Source organism: Procambarus clarkii, chromosome 7 (genome assembly GCF_040958095.1).
Source record: "Procambarus clarkii isolate CNS0578487 chromosome 7, FALCON_Pclarkii_2.0, whole genome shotgun sequence".
Classification (NCBI taxonomy): domain Eukaryota; kingdom Metazoa; phylum Arthropoda; class Malacostraca; order Decapoda; family Cambaridae; genus Procambarus; species Procambarus clarkii.
In genome coordinates this window covers 9,463,148-9,478,003 of record NC_091156.1, presented here as the reverse complement: position 1 = coordinate 9,478,003, position 14,856 = coordinate 9,463,148, and positions in this window count along the sequence as shown.

The following is a 14,856-nucleotide window of genomic DNA, read 5'->3' as shown; positions in this document are numbered from 1 at the left end:
CAGTTACTCAAGTACTTACGAACGTGTACATCTTTCCTCAATCTTTGACGGCTTTGGTTACATTTATTAAAAAGTTTACAAGCATGAAAACTTGCCAATCAACTGTTATTATTGTTATGAACAGCTTCCAGGTGCTTCGGAGCTCATTAACTGTATAATAATTGTAAACAAAGCCGCCAAAGATTGAGAAAAGATGTACAGGTTCCTAAGTGTTTGCGTAACTCCTTCGTGAATCTAACCCCCTGGAGTCAGACTGGGTCGAGTACCGCTCCTTCCTGGAAACACAAACCGAAACTGTCTCTATTTTTCGCTTGTTACAACTTGTAATAAAGTTGTTACATCTTGGCTTAACGTGTTTATGACGTATTAGAATGTTGTTACAACTTGCTATATTGGTTGTTATAACTGGTTAGGAGGTGTTAAAACTTGTTCGAACGTCGTACCAACGTCGTAGTTTCGGTGTGTGTTTGACAGGATTCCGCCAGCTTCTGGTAAACTTGTCTTTTGACTTCCAACTATCTTGCTTAACCCCACAAGATGACCTTTCGACTCATCTCGGCTACACTTTCATATGTGGTCCTTCAGCGGGTACCAGGTTCTCCTCTGATATGGAGGAATGGGTTCAGTGTCTCAGTGCTGGGAACCTTGCTGTTACCCTGCGATGATTTCGGGGCTCAACGTCTACGCGGCCCGGTCCCCGACCAGGGAGGGAGGGGTGGAGGGAGGGAAGGAGGGAGGGAAGGAAGGAGAGGGGTGGAGAGCAAGTGGTGTAGGCGCGTGGTCCCTCCATCACCATGCAGGCAGCGTGGCCTCCTCCATCGTTATTCCTACCCCGTCCCTCCCTCGCCCTCTCCCTTTATCTGGCGTTGAGGCACTGGTTGCCCTGCTGGCTCCCTCCTGGCTCCCTCCTGGCTCCCTCCTGGCTCCCTCCCTCATTCTCCTTTTGTTTTGTTAACTAAGTCTAGGGTTCATAAGAACTGCCAAATGACGTACTAGTGAAACTGCAAGATTGAGCTGTTATTCTCTCTGTCTCTGTCTCTGTCTCTCTCTCTCTCTCTCTCTCTCTCTCTCTCTCTCTCTCTCTCTCTCTCTCTCTCTCTCTCTCTCTCTCTCTCTCTCTCTCTCTCTCTCTCTCGATCGATCGCTGGCCACCTACCCCCCACAGTTCTTAGAGTAGACCATTCCATAGTCAGAATAGCCCACCCATGAGTGAATAACGGCGTAAACAAACATAAAATCGTACAAAATCATGTTCTACAGACTGTTTTCAATAACTGGAATGGAAAAAAAAGAACACAGCTACAGTCTTTCATTTTTGGATTAGCTGAAGTTGTTTAGAGCAGGAGCTAGAGAAGAACCTATAGAAGAAAACAATGTAATTATGTAGCGGGAGAATATGTAAATTAATCACACACCTCTGAAAAGAGTAAAGAATGTTAATGGAAGGAAAGCTATCCCCCAAATATATATATATATATATATATATATATATATATATATATAAGTTTAGATTTATATTATATATATATTGGATAAGTTTAGATTTAGGAAAGACTTGGGTAAATACTGGTTCAGTAACAGGGTTGTTGATTTGTGGAACCAATTGCCGTGTATATATATATATATATATATATATATATATATATATATATATATATATATAATATTATATGTGTCCTCAGAATACCAATCTGCCACAGGAAACACCGACTCCTTTCCCCCCTTTCTTCCTTAAAGGAGTCTATGAGGCCGACCCAACCCACTTAATTATTAAGACAGTCACCCCTGCAAACTTTAGTGAGGTTAGCCCTAGTGTGTGTGTGTGTGTGTGTGTGTGTGTGTGTGTGTGTGTGTGTGTGTGTGTATTAGAATTTGTATATTTTGATTATCATACATAGGTCCACAATTGCCTTAGACAGTGGCCATCTTGCAGGATGTTGAATCATGCATGGCCATGTGATCAGTAACTCACACTGGCAAACCTTGCAAGCATTACGAGGATACTCTCCAGAACATGGGAGTAGATCAAGTATTTACCAAGCCCCGGGTACCTCATACCGGCAAGGTCTTGTTAAAGGGGTCTTATGAGTAGACATACAGTAATACATTGTGCCAGATCATGACCCAGTATCTGTGCATTGAGTGCTCAGAGTTCGAGAGATTCGTCGCCTGGAGCCACCTTGTGTGACAGGGGGGCCCAGCCTGAGCCTGTTAGTCACTGGGTCGTACTGTGTGCTACACGTTTTGGGTTTTGGCTAATTTATGATTTTGTTTAGGATCGTGGCAATCCTTCGCCTCTAGTAAGGATCTACGTTCCTTATTCCTTCCCTCCTCCATTCTAACTTCTTCTCTCTCCTATTGCCGCTATTCTTATCCTCCATCGCCACTAATGCATCTATATCTGTTTTCAATAGCTATCATTCCTCTGATTTCTGCTTATCTTCTGACTGATCTTTCGGGGTCTTTCTGCTAATCTCATTTGTGCACATTTTCCAGTCCTCTTGCCTTCTCTGCAGTCCCATTTCCAGCCCCTTCCATACCCACCCCTCACCCTCCTTCCCCCCTCTCCTCCCCTCCTCCCCCCCCCCCTCACCCTCTTCCAATTTTCTAATCCTCATACAGCTCCGTCTCTGGCTAAACTTGAAAATAAGAAGCCCAATTTCGGTAATTTTATCTTCATTACTTGCGGGTTGTTAATATATACTGTGAAGTTTGCCATCAGGAATGGTCAATGTAAAGGCTGAATTGTCCAGGTGTGGAGTGGATTGGTGTGGGTGGGATGGGGTGTAATGTGCGTGTGTGTGTGTGTGTGTGTGTGTGTGTGTGTGTGTGTGTGTGTGTGTGTGTGTGTGTGTGTGTGTGTGTGTGTGTGTGTGTGTGTGGCTGCACCCACCTCCTCCGGGTCCTGGGGAGTGGGGGGGTGGGGGAGGGGGGAGCTTTACACACACACGAAGAATACAGAATGAATCTTTGTGTGGTACATCATGGCTGCCTTGAACCTCCGACCACCTGACTTTAACACAACACCGCCCCCTCCCCCCCCCCTTCCATGCTCCCTCCCCCCCTTCCATGCTCCCTCCCCCCATCCATGCCCCCTCCCCCTTTATTCTCCTCAACTCTGCAGGGTCACCTGGCTGTCATTAATCAGCTGATGCCTTGTGAGTGGCTCTCTGGAATATATATGAACATCATGTACCTATATGAGTCCCGTCGCATATACACAGGCAACCAAAGCTGGTGGCCATCGTCACCGCGATGGTACGTCTCGTTGCCGGCCAATTTTGCTTGGCAACCTAAAGTGTAAACAATAAACAAATGCAGGCGATGAGTCACAATAACGTGGCTGAAGTAGTTTGAGCAGACCACACACTAGAAGGTGAAGGGACGACGACGTTTCGGTCCGTCCTGGACCACAATCGACTTGAGAATGGTCCAGGACGGACCGAAACGTCGTCGTCCCTTCCACGGCTTCATTCCACAAATTGTCTATACAGTATACCTAGGTCATAAAAGTATTTGTGTGTACGTCTGATACCATACTACTTGTGAAGGAGGAACTGTATATGTTTATCTCTCAGAATGTTCGGTAATATGTTTATTGTTTGTGATGTGTGTCTATGTATGTATTAACACGATGTACTGAACGGGGTGAGAATAGCTTGAGCTACCTCATCCCTTTGTGCGTATTTTACCTCAATAAACTTATTTCAATTTCCACACATCCACGGGTTGGATCAGCTACTGACGCGCTGAAACAAGGCTTGACTTACCCAAATTATATTTTACTCCTTAGCGTTATGTTAATAACGCTAATAAATAAATAAGATGGTATTATCCAACCTACCAGTGATTGCACTCCATCAATACACATGTATCTTAAATGCAGCTCTGGCATCTGGACTATTCCCCACATACTTCAAGAATGCCACAATACGATTAATCCCCAAGCCAGGTAAACCCCCAACCCAAACTGAAAACTACAGGCCAATTTCCCTCCTCGAAGTACCAGGTAAAATATTCGAAAAAATTATCAATCAGAGACTTGTGAAGTACATGGAAGAGGAAGGGAAGTATAACAGCAGGCAGCATGGGTTTAGACACCGCAGAGGGGCCCATACAGCTATAGCTCTGATCTACGAGCATATAGCTAACGCAGTGTCGAAAAAAGATCAGTGTAATATAGTGCTTAGGGACGTCTCGAAAGCCTTCGATAAAGTGTGGCACACAGGCCTAAAATATAAGATATCTGAACTAGGACTTCCTGAGAGATTTACAGCTACTCTCTGCAGCTTTATAGACAATAGAACTGCTAGGCTTAATATCGGCAGCTACTTGGGTGACGTAATAGAACTGAAAAGCGGAGTACCACAAGGAAGCTGCCTCTCCCCCACTCTATTCAACATATATACAGCTGACCTACCCCAACCCCAACATGGAGAATACATCACATACGCTGATGATGTTACCCAAATAATATGCCAACCGGGCCCATCAAAGCCGCTACTAGCCGACAAGACCAAGGCAGCCATTGAACTCATAAACAACTTTGAGAAGCAATGGAAAATTAGCACCAACAAACAAAAGTTCCAAATAATACACATTGCGAAAAGAAACCCTGACCCCATCATCCTTGATAACCAGCCCATCCAATATGCGGAGGTAGGCAGAATACTGGGACTTATGATAAATAGAACAGGGATACAAATTCATGTAAGGGACCGACTAAACAAAGCCAAAGCAGCATTAGGAAAACTGAGAAGATTCCGAAGCCTCAGTACTAACATTCAGATCCACCTATATAAGGCTCTAGTTCGGCCGCATCTAGAATATCCCCCAGTACCACTACACACCATAAAGAAAACTAACATGCAGAAACTGCAAGCAGTACAAAATAAGGCGCTAAGGAGAGCAGCAAAACACCGTCCACCATATGATCAGACAATCCAGGAGCTCCACGAACTCCTGAACATACAGCCACTAAACATCAGACTGCAGCACCAAGCCATCAGGGTATGGAACACCATCGAAATGTTAGAGGACCCAATGTTTGAAAGATTACTCCAAGATGAGACGCCCCGCTCCCACAGCTGGTGGCCCAGGAGCCTCGATTCTCTGGACGAAAACCCCGCCCCACAGTATATAATCCCAAGATGAGTTATATATGTATATATATGAACAGTTCATATATGTGTATGTATGAACAACTCGATAAATAATATGTATGACAACTCGATAAATAATAATAATAAAATAAAGAGCATTAAACAGAATACCGTGTGTGGAAGCATCGGAGTGTCTATATATGAATGCTTCACAGTATTCATCTATGGACATCCATATATGGTGAAACACATGTGAAGAACCTCTCACACACTCACAGCTCCCTGACAAGAGGGAGCCAGCTTAGCTTAGCTGCCAACACCCACACATCGTGTCAGCAAGGCGGACAGCCCGCCTGCTTTCATACCTCTCACTGTATTTCCCACTTCTATACTTCCCTTCACCTATGCCTCTCCTTCCTCTTTACTCCAAAAAAAAAAAAAAAAAAAAAAAAAAAAAAAAAAAAAAAAAAAGCGTTATGTTGCCTTCAGTTGCAGTTTCTAATATAATTTGGTGTTGTATGTGTGTTGTACAAGGCGTTGAGGAGGCAATCTTGTCATCACACGCAATGCTTAAATGTAACTCTTCCAGTCCCCCAAACCCGGCCTCGACTGGTAAGGCTGTTGCTTGGAGCGGCCCGCATGCCTCCACGTACCTATCACAGCCTGGTTGGTCCGGCACCTCCTGTACGAACTGTTCAAATACCTCTTGGACATCTCCACTTGTGTTACGCTGATATTTCTTATATTTGGGAGGTGAATGGACCGAGTGTGTAGTGTGGGGGTGGGGAGTGTGGTGAGGGCGGGGAGTGTGGTGTGGGCGGAATATGGGCTTGGTAGTGTCCAGCCGGTCCTGGCATAGGTCAGGAGAGGCAGCACTTGGGGTCACCCCCCCTGACCCCACCACCCCTGGAGGCTAGCACAAACCTGTTCACCCCTTCCCCCCCCTCTCTCCCCCCTCTCTCTTCCCCCTCCCCCCTGCTCATACTTCAACCATAAAAACGTGTCGCACGTGAGAAGGATCTGAAAACGATGATGTAGGAATAATGACATTAGAAGCATATCGATTACGATATCATCCGGATCAGATAACCCGAACGCTGTTAATGTTACAGAAGGAAGTCCTAAAGACAAATATTATCTTCGTTAACTCCTAATATTTTACAGGACGTTAAACACGGCAAGTAACGAATGGTGTACCTGTGGGGGGCTTCGATGATCGTAGCTTGGCTTCGAGCCAAGCTTCCTTCATGCTTGGGCAACCAGGCTCTTTGTGTTCGCCTCACGTCACAGCAAGACAGAAGAAACTGGGAAGACTTGATCAGTACATATATAATTCTCAAGGATAGACTCCAAGCAAACGTCTCTCGGTCAAGTTATCACGAGTTGATCCTGGCCCTTACCCAGGCCAGGGTTATCTTGAGGTTATCTTGAGATGATTTCGGGGCTTTTTAGTGTCCCCGCGGCCCGGTCTTCGACCAGGCCTCCACCCCCAGGATCGGACCCGGGACCACAGGATCACAAGTCCAGCGTGCTGTCCGCTCGGCCGACCGGCTCCCGAAATATACCCGGAGTTGGTTCTGGAGTTTAATTGCAGAGTTAGTTGAGCCGTAGGCGCTTAATGCTGTAGATCCCGGAACTTTCTCTTGAGTCTCAACTCTACAGGTCCATGCTGCTAGTAATTGTAGTAGAAATATTACCTTAAATATTATTTCCTGCCTATTAAATTTCAATTTTTTTTTTCATTAGGTGGTGATTATTTATCCACTTTTGTTCCTTTGTGAAGGTGACAGTGAGGATGAGGGAGTGTCTTGTGCTGTAGTACTCTGACGTCTCTTGATGTGAAGCCTTGCCATGGATGGATCTTTGTTTACCTTTCTTAACATGTTTGTTCTCACCTCTTGTTTACGGGTGAGTGTGGGTACTTACCTAGTTGTGCTTGCGGAGGTTGAGCTCTGGCTCTTTAGTCCCGCCTCTCAACTGTCAATCAACTAAATCAGCTTGGGGGAGTTCTCCCCCAAGCCGTATATGTTCTCTGTATTCCCTCTATTTCAGCAATCTCTCCTGCTCTGAAGGGGGAAGTGAGTACTGAGCAGTACTCGAGACGGGACAACACAAGTGACTTGAAGAGTACAACCATTGTGATGGGATCCCTGGATTTGAAAGTTTTCGCAATCCATCCTATCATTTTTTCTGGCTGACGCAATATTTGCTTGGTTATGCTCCCTAAACGTTAGGTCGTCAGACATTATTATTCCCAAATCCTTTACATGTTGTTTTCCTACTATGGGCTGATTTGATTGTGTTTTGTACCCTGTATTATGTTTAAGGTCCTCATTTTTACCGTACCTGAGTACCTGGAATTTATCACTGTTAAACATCATGTTATTTTCTGCTATCCAGTCGAAAACTTTATTAACATCTGCTTGTAGTTTTTCAATGTCTTCAGCAGAGGTAATTTTCATGCTGATTTTTATGTTATCTGCAAAGGATGATACGAAACTGTGACTTGTATTTTTGTCTATATCTGATATGAGAATCGGGAAAAGCAGTGGTACAAGGACTGTACCTTGAGGTACAGAGCTTTTAACTGTGCTTGGACTCGATTTTACATGGGTTGAGTGTTACTCTTTGTGTTCAGTTCGACAGGAAATCGAGTATCCCGCATCCTACTTTACCAGTTATTCCCATTGACCTCATTTTGTGCGCTATCACTCCATGGTCACATTTGTCGAATGCCTTTGTGAAATCCGTGTATACCACACCTGTATTCTGTTTTTCTTCTAATGCCTCAGTAATTTTGTCGTAATCACTCTTTCTCTCTCTCTCTCTCTCTCTCTCTCTCTCTCTCTCTCTCTCTCTCTCTCTCTCTCTCTCTCTCTCTCTCTCTCTCTCTCTCTCTCTCTCTCTCTCCCCCCCCCCTCCCCCTCTTCTTCCTTCCCCCCCCCTTCTCCCCTCCCTCCCAACCCTCCTACAACCCCCCTTCCCCCACACCCCCTCCACAATACATCGTAACTCAGCCCTACGGTAACACCAACCTCGTGGTATCAGGTTCACTTTTCTCTCGCCCTCCTCAGTTCTCGGTATATAAAAAAAAAATAACAGGTTTCTGGGAAGTTCCACTTTTTTGTTTCCAGCTGATTCCCGGAACATTTGTTTCTCTCGTTTAAAGTTATTTCCTGTTATCGACACTCCACGTCGGAGCAAAACACAGCATTGTTGCGTCACCGCGTCACCCGTTGAACACGGGTGACGCGGATTAGAGCCACGTGGATAAAAGTTAAGACCGTGACGTGGATATCGACCGTTACGTTTGAATGTGAAGTAATAGGCGGGATGTAACGGCCTTGACCAAGACGGCTGAGTTAGTTGTTGTTGTTATAGATTCAGCTACTCGGAACAGGTTCCAAGTAGCACGGGCTATGGTGAGCCCGTAACTTACCTGGCACAGGAGCGGAGCAAGTAGCACGGGCTATGGTGAGCCTGTAACTTACCTGGCACAGGAGCGGGGCATGTAGCACGGGGCTATGGTGAGCCCGTAGTGGACTTACCTGGCACAGGAGCGGGGCATGTAGCACGGGGCTATGGTGAGCCTGTAACTTACCTGGCACAGGAGCGGGGCATGTAGCACGGGCTATGGTGAGCCCGTAGTGGACTTACCTGGCACAGGAGCGGGGCATGTAGCACGGGGCTATGGTGAGCCCGTAGTGGACTTACCTGGCACAGGAGCGGGGCATGTAGCACGGGGCTATGGTGAGCCTGTAACTTACCTGGCACAGGAGCGGGGCATGTAGCACGGGCTATGGTGAGCTCGGAGTGGACTTACCCGGCACAGGAGTGGTGCCGTCTCTCTGTCGCTGCTGAGTTATGTGTTATGTTTTGAGTCTATACGGTGACAGTGTCACTGTTCTCACTGTTCTTCACGTGTGTGTGTTATACTTACATGGTTGGGGGCGGGTGGGGGGGGGAGAGGTGTTATTAGGGATGAACGAGGTCGTTGGTTACCTCTGCCAGTTAGGTGGGGGAGGGTGAGGGTGGGGGTGGGGGGGGGATGATGAGTGATGTGTAAGGCGGTTATGGCCACTGATGAGGGTCATCCTGTGGCGGCCGTGACGTCACTCCCGTCCCTCATACCCGTCACTCATACCCGCTGGGCATTTGTACTTTGATATACTTGAATGCCCGTTTAGTGCCCAACCGCTTACCTGAGGTAGGATAGACAATCTTGAGATGATTTCGAGGCTTTCAGTGTCCCCGCGGCCCGGTCCTCGACCAGGCCTCCACCCCCAGGAAGCAGCCCGTGACAGCTGACTAACACCCAGGTACCTATTTTTACTGCTAGGTAACAGGGACATAGGGTGAAAGAAAGGGTTAGTCTGGTGCTCATCTCCCAGCTGTCTGACAGCTGAGTGGACAGCGCTTTGGATTCGTAGTCCTCAGGTTCCGGGTTCGATCCCCGGTGGAGGCGGAAACAAATGGGCAGATTTTCTTTCACCCTGAGGCTCCTGTTGCCTAGCAGTAAATAGGTACCTGGGACTTAGACAGCTGCTACGGGCTGCTTCATGGGGGTATGTGTAACAAAATGAAGGCCTGGTCGAGGACCGGGCCGCAGGGATGCTAAACCCCGAAATCATCAATCTAACCATCAATCAATTAACCAGCGCATGGTAGTTGGAGGCAGACAGTCCTGCTTGCCTGAAAGTTTTGATCACACTAACTATAGTGAGCCACGGTGGTGGTGGTGATCGCCAACCACCCTATCCTACGCGCTCTCACCATCACTAATTCTGTCTTTGACAGTGTAAGCCTCGAGGTCGACAAGTTGATTGACTGATGAAGATTAAGCCACCCAAAAGGTGGCACGGGCATGAATAACCCGTAAGTGGTGGCCCTTTTGAGCCATTACCAGTATCAATAGATGATACTGGAGATCTGTGGAGGTGCGACTGCACCCTGCGTGACGGGAGATGTCTCCTGTTTTTCTTCTAATGCCTCAGTGATTTTGTCGTAATCACTCACTCTCTCTCTCTCTCTCTCTCTCTCTCTCTCTCTCTCTCTCTCTCTCTCTCTCTCTCTCTCTCTCTCTCTCTCTCTCTCTCTCTCTCTCTCTTTCTTTCTCTCTCTCTCTCTCTCTCTCTCTCTTTCTCTCTCTCTCTCTCTCTCTCTCTCTCTCTCTCTCTCTCTCTCTCTCTCTCTCTCTCTCTCTCTCTCTCTCTCTCTCTCTCTCTCTCTCTCTCTCTCTCTCTCTCTAAAAGCCTCTAGTTAAGAGGCTTTTAGCACAGGTGATTTGCTTCCTGTATTGTGCATTAGGGAGAGTTATTCTTCTCCTTCCTCCCCTTCCGTATCGGCACTCGTCATATGCTGGCCAGTAAGGCTGGCCAGCCCCGCGCCCTCACCCACTCGATATCCGGTCTACCAGAGTGGCGGGCCCAAATATCGTTATCGTAATGTGATTCTGTAAGGCTTGTGCTGGCCATACTAAATCCCTCAGCTCCTGAGAGACTGCCGGAACAACCGTGGACATCTTCAAGAGAAAACTGGACTGTTTTCTACGAAAAGTTCCGGATCAGCCGGGCTGTGGTGAGTATGTGGGCCTGCGGGCCGCTCCAAGCAACAGCCTGGTGGACCAAACTCTCACAAGTCGAGCCTGGCCTCGGGCCGGGCTTGGGGAGTAGAAGAACTCCCAGAACCCCATCAACCAGACTCTGGTGGCGGCGGTGGAGCATGGCCAGAAAGTTTCTCATCATCATTCCACCTGTTAAAGGAAGCCGGTGGCTGAGTGGACAAAACGCTGTACGCGTGATCCTGTGGTCCCAGGTTCAATCCCGGGCGCTCGCGAGAAACAATGGGCAGAGTTTCTTTCACCCCTGATGCCCCTGTTACCTAGCAGTAAATAGGTACCTGGGTGTTAGTCAGCTGTCACGGGCTGCTTCCTGGGGGTGGAGGCCTGGTCGAGAACCGGGCCGTGGGGACACTAAAGCCCCAAAATCATCTCAAGATCTCAAGATAAATCCCACATAATGACATCAGTTAAGCTACAAACAGAGATGCTAGCCATTCAAAAGGCTTTGGAACATGCTCTTACTGAACACCGACAACATGTTATCATACATACAGATTCGAGAACCGGTATTGAAACCTTGCAACAAGAACACATATGTGATAACATACATCTGATCTCAAGTGTCATATCATTAATGCAAACACTCAAACGAGTAAGTAAGACGGGTACTTATCATTGGGTGCCAAGTCATGTGGGAATAATAGGAAATGACATTGCAGACGAAGCTGCAAAACTTGCAACTAAGAGAAGAAATGTAGACATTTACATACCACAGAGTCTATCACAGATTAAGAAAGTAATTAGAAACAGAGCAATGCAGATGATGTACAGTGACCACAACACAGCAGTTGCAACATCAGGATCTGCGGATTGGTACAAGAATTCAACCAACTACGAACCACTTAGTTTGATGAAAGGGAGCAGACGAGCAACAGAAGTACACTTACATCGCATCAGGCTTGGATACCCATGTGCATGGGAAATAGGCCTACAGGTTCCGGAAGATGAGAGGAAATGTCAGCACTGTGGAGAAATGCCCGACAGACCACTGGAACATTATCTAACACAGTGCACAGTTTCAAACCCATTAGGATTTCAACTTAGATTCAACAGAGCAGAAGAAGTTGTTAAACACATGGGGGCAAAATCTTACTGAAGCGACCATACGAGTCATAAATACTCATACTCCGCCCAAGTAAAACAGAAACAAGCAAGACTTAGTGGGCCAGCCAGAGGCTTAGGGCCCGCCCAGTGGGCCAGCCAGAGGCTTAGGGCCCGCCCAGTGGGCCAGCCAGAGGCTTAGGGCCCGCCCAGTGGGCCAGCCAGAGGCTTAGGGCCCGCGCAGTGGGCCAGCCAGAGGCTTAGGGCCCGCCCAGTGGGCCAGCCAGAGGCTTAGGGCCCGCCCAGTGGGCCAGCCAGAGGCTTAGGGCCCGCGCAGGAATATCCCTGCAAAAAAAAAAATCAGTTAAGCGAGAGGATATATTGGGGGGCAGCGGTCTGATATACCAGGCTTGATATACTCATCCTCCATCCGTCTGAAGAGGGATGGAGGATGGCATATTGGATATTGGATGACATACTGTCGTGGAGGCCACGGGAATAGGATACCGATCTTGCGAGAGGGTAAGGGGGACTATTTAGCGTCTAAGATAAGAGCAAACCGGTATTAAGAGGCTCACCTGCTGGATAGGGGATGGTTGAGTGAGCAGGTAGCCGAGACCAATTAGCAGGGCACACCTCGGTCGCACCAGGGCTACCGGCGGGAGACCACGAGGATGAGTGCTCATGGGCAAGCCATCTGTGTCAACCCATCCCACGCATGGTCTTGCTGGGGATAGATGGCCATGTTGGCATGTCCTCCACGTCCAGGGGAGGGAGGAGAGAGGGAGGGAGAGAGAGAGAGAGAGAGAGAGAGAGAGAGAGAGAGAGAGAGAGAGAGAGAGAGAGAGAGAGAGAGAGAGAGAGAGAGAGAGAGGGAGGGAGGGAGCGAGAGAGAGAGAGGGAAGGAGGATGGGACACGAAAGTTGGGTGGCTTTTTGTGTGTACAGTATAAACTGATTGTGTTGTTGTTATAGATTCAGCTACTCGGAACAAGTTCCAAGTAGCACGGACTATGGTGAGCCCGTAGTGGACTTACCTGGCACAGGAGCGGTGGAAGTAGCACGGGGCTATGGTGAGCCCGTAGTGGACTTACCCGCCACAGGAGCGGGGCAAGTAGCACGGGGCATGGTGAGCCCGTAGTGGACTTACCTGGCACATGAGCGGAGCAAGTAGCACGGGCTATGGTGAGCCCGTAATGGACTTACCTGGCACAGGAGCTGGGCAAGTAGCACGGGGCTATGGTGAGCCCGTAGTGGACTTACCTGGCACAGGAGCGGAGCAAGTAGCACGGGCTATGGTGAGCCCGTAATGGACTTACCTGGCACAGGAGCTGGGCAAGTAGCACGGGGCTATGGTGAGCCCGTAGTGGACTTACCTGGCACAGGAGCGGAGCAAGTAGCACGGGCTATGGTGAGCCCGTAGTGGACTTACCTGGCACAGGAGCGGAGCAAGTAGCACGGGCTATGGTGAGCCCGTAGTGGACTTACCTGGCACAGGAGCGGGGCAAGCAGCACGGGGCTATGGTGAGCCCGTAGTGGACTTACCCGGCACAGGAGCGGTGGTATACACTGAATAATATGAAGAATTTTTAGAAGACGTCCCGAGAGGATGCGGAGCAGTTTACTATGGTGAAGGGCACTTGGTAGTCAGAAAGGTAAGGGGGGGGGGGGGGGGTGGGGACTTCTAAAGATGTACGTTCAGTTATCTCCGGCGGACGTGACGTGGCAAGTGGCCGTCATGCGCGTAGTGGAAGGTGACTGTCGGACGTGACAGGACTTGATGCTCGTCTCAATATTCCTCTAGCTGGTTATGTAAGGGTGGTGTGTGCTGTATTACTGAAGGTAAAATGTTGTTTTTTATTCCGTGTGGGAGTCGTGGCTGCGCACATTGATGCGCGTCGAGTGATGGCAACAGATCTACACTTGTATACAAATGATCTTCATCTATCCCACTTTTTTTATATTTTAATAGTTCTTACAGTTTGGTTTGAGGTTGTGTGTCGCTCAGAGTTATTTGTTTTGACACAAGATTGACAATGCAATTTGGGCGTCATCTTTAAAGTAACTTCAGTAGCACAGGAAGAAAGAAATGACTATATTAGCTGTATAGAAACAGAAATCACAATTGCGTGATGTGTTGTGAAAAATTGTGAAAAAATCACAATTTTTACCATGTAGCTCAGGCGATTAAGACAGCGTCTGGGATGCTCTCGGACGCAGGTTCGAATCCTCGTCACGGCCCTTGTGGATTTGTTCATTAGCTGTATATAATTTCGGTCTAAGAGGTGGACGTGGTGGCTATCACCGAGCTTATATAAACGACGCCGGCATTATTAACACACAACTTGGAGACGTTGAGAGGCGTACTCTGAGTGTATATATTGTGGAGTGTCAGGAGGTCCCAGTGCCTTAATTTAAACGACGGCTTACATGGCATTGGGAATTAAACCAACATTTGCAGTCATGGTCGTAAGAAAGTGAATGCTGATGATGTACCGTATACCTAATGTCTTCACCCTTCCCTGCATTTAGATTGGCAACGGTCTCCAACTTGCCGCTCCTGGCCGCCCTCCTGCATCACTAAGTCCTACTCTAACCACGCGAATTAATTTGTCTCGTGTGTAGACTCCATTGAGCGCTGGTTTGAATATGAGATTGTATCGCTTAGCTTCGTGGTATGTCGAGGCAAATGCCAGGTGAAGGAATACACCTGGAAGTTCAGTTCTTAAAACTGGTTGAGTTGTTAGTAATGTTGTGATGGAATGTTGTATTATGCGTTTGCTTTTTATTGATTATGGGGGAAGGTGGATACGTGTCTAGTTAAGAGTCTTTTAGCACAGGTGATTTGCTTCCTGTATTGTGCAGGAGAAAGAGTTATTCTTCTCCTTCCTCCCCTTCCCTATCCTACAATCCCCTCCTCCCTCTCCTTCCTCCCTCCCTCCCCCCACTCTCCCCACAGTCTCCCCCACCCTTCCCCCATACCACCCCCTGCCCCCCTAAAGCGCTGTGCCACCTGGCTAAACTCTCACCACACTACTGCTCAGGGCGGGCCTGCTGTGTCATGTACCAAAGCTGAGGTGTCAGAGGCGTCAAT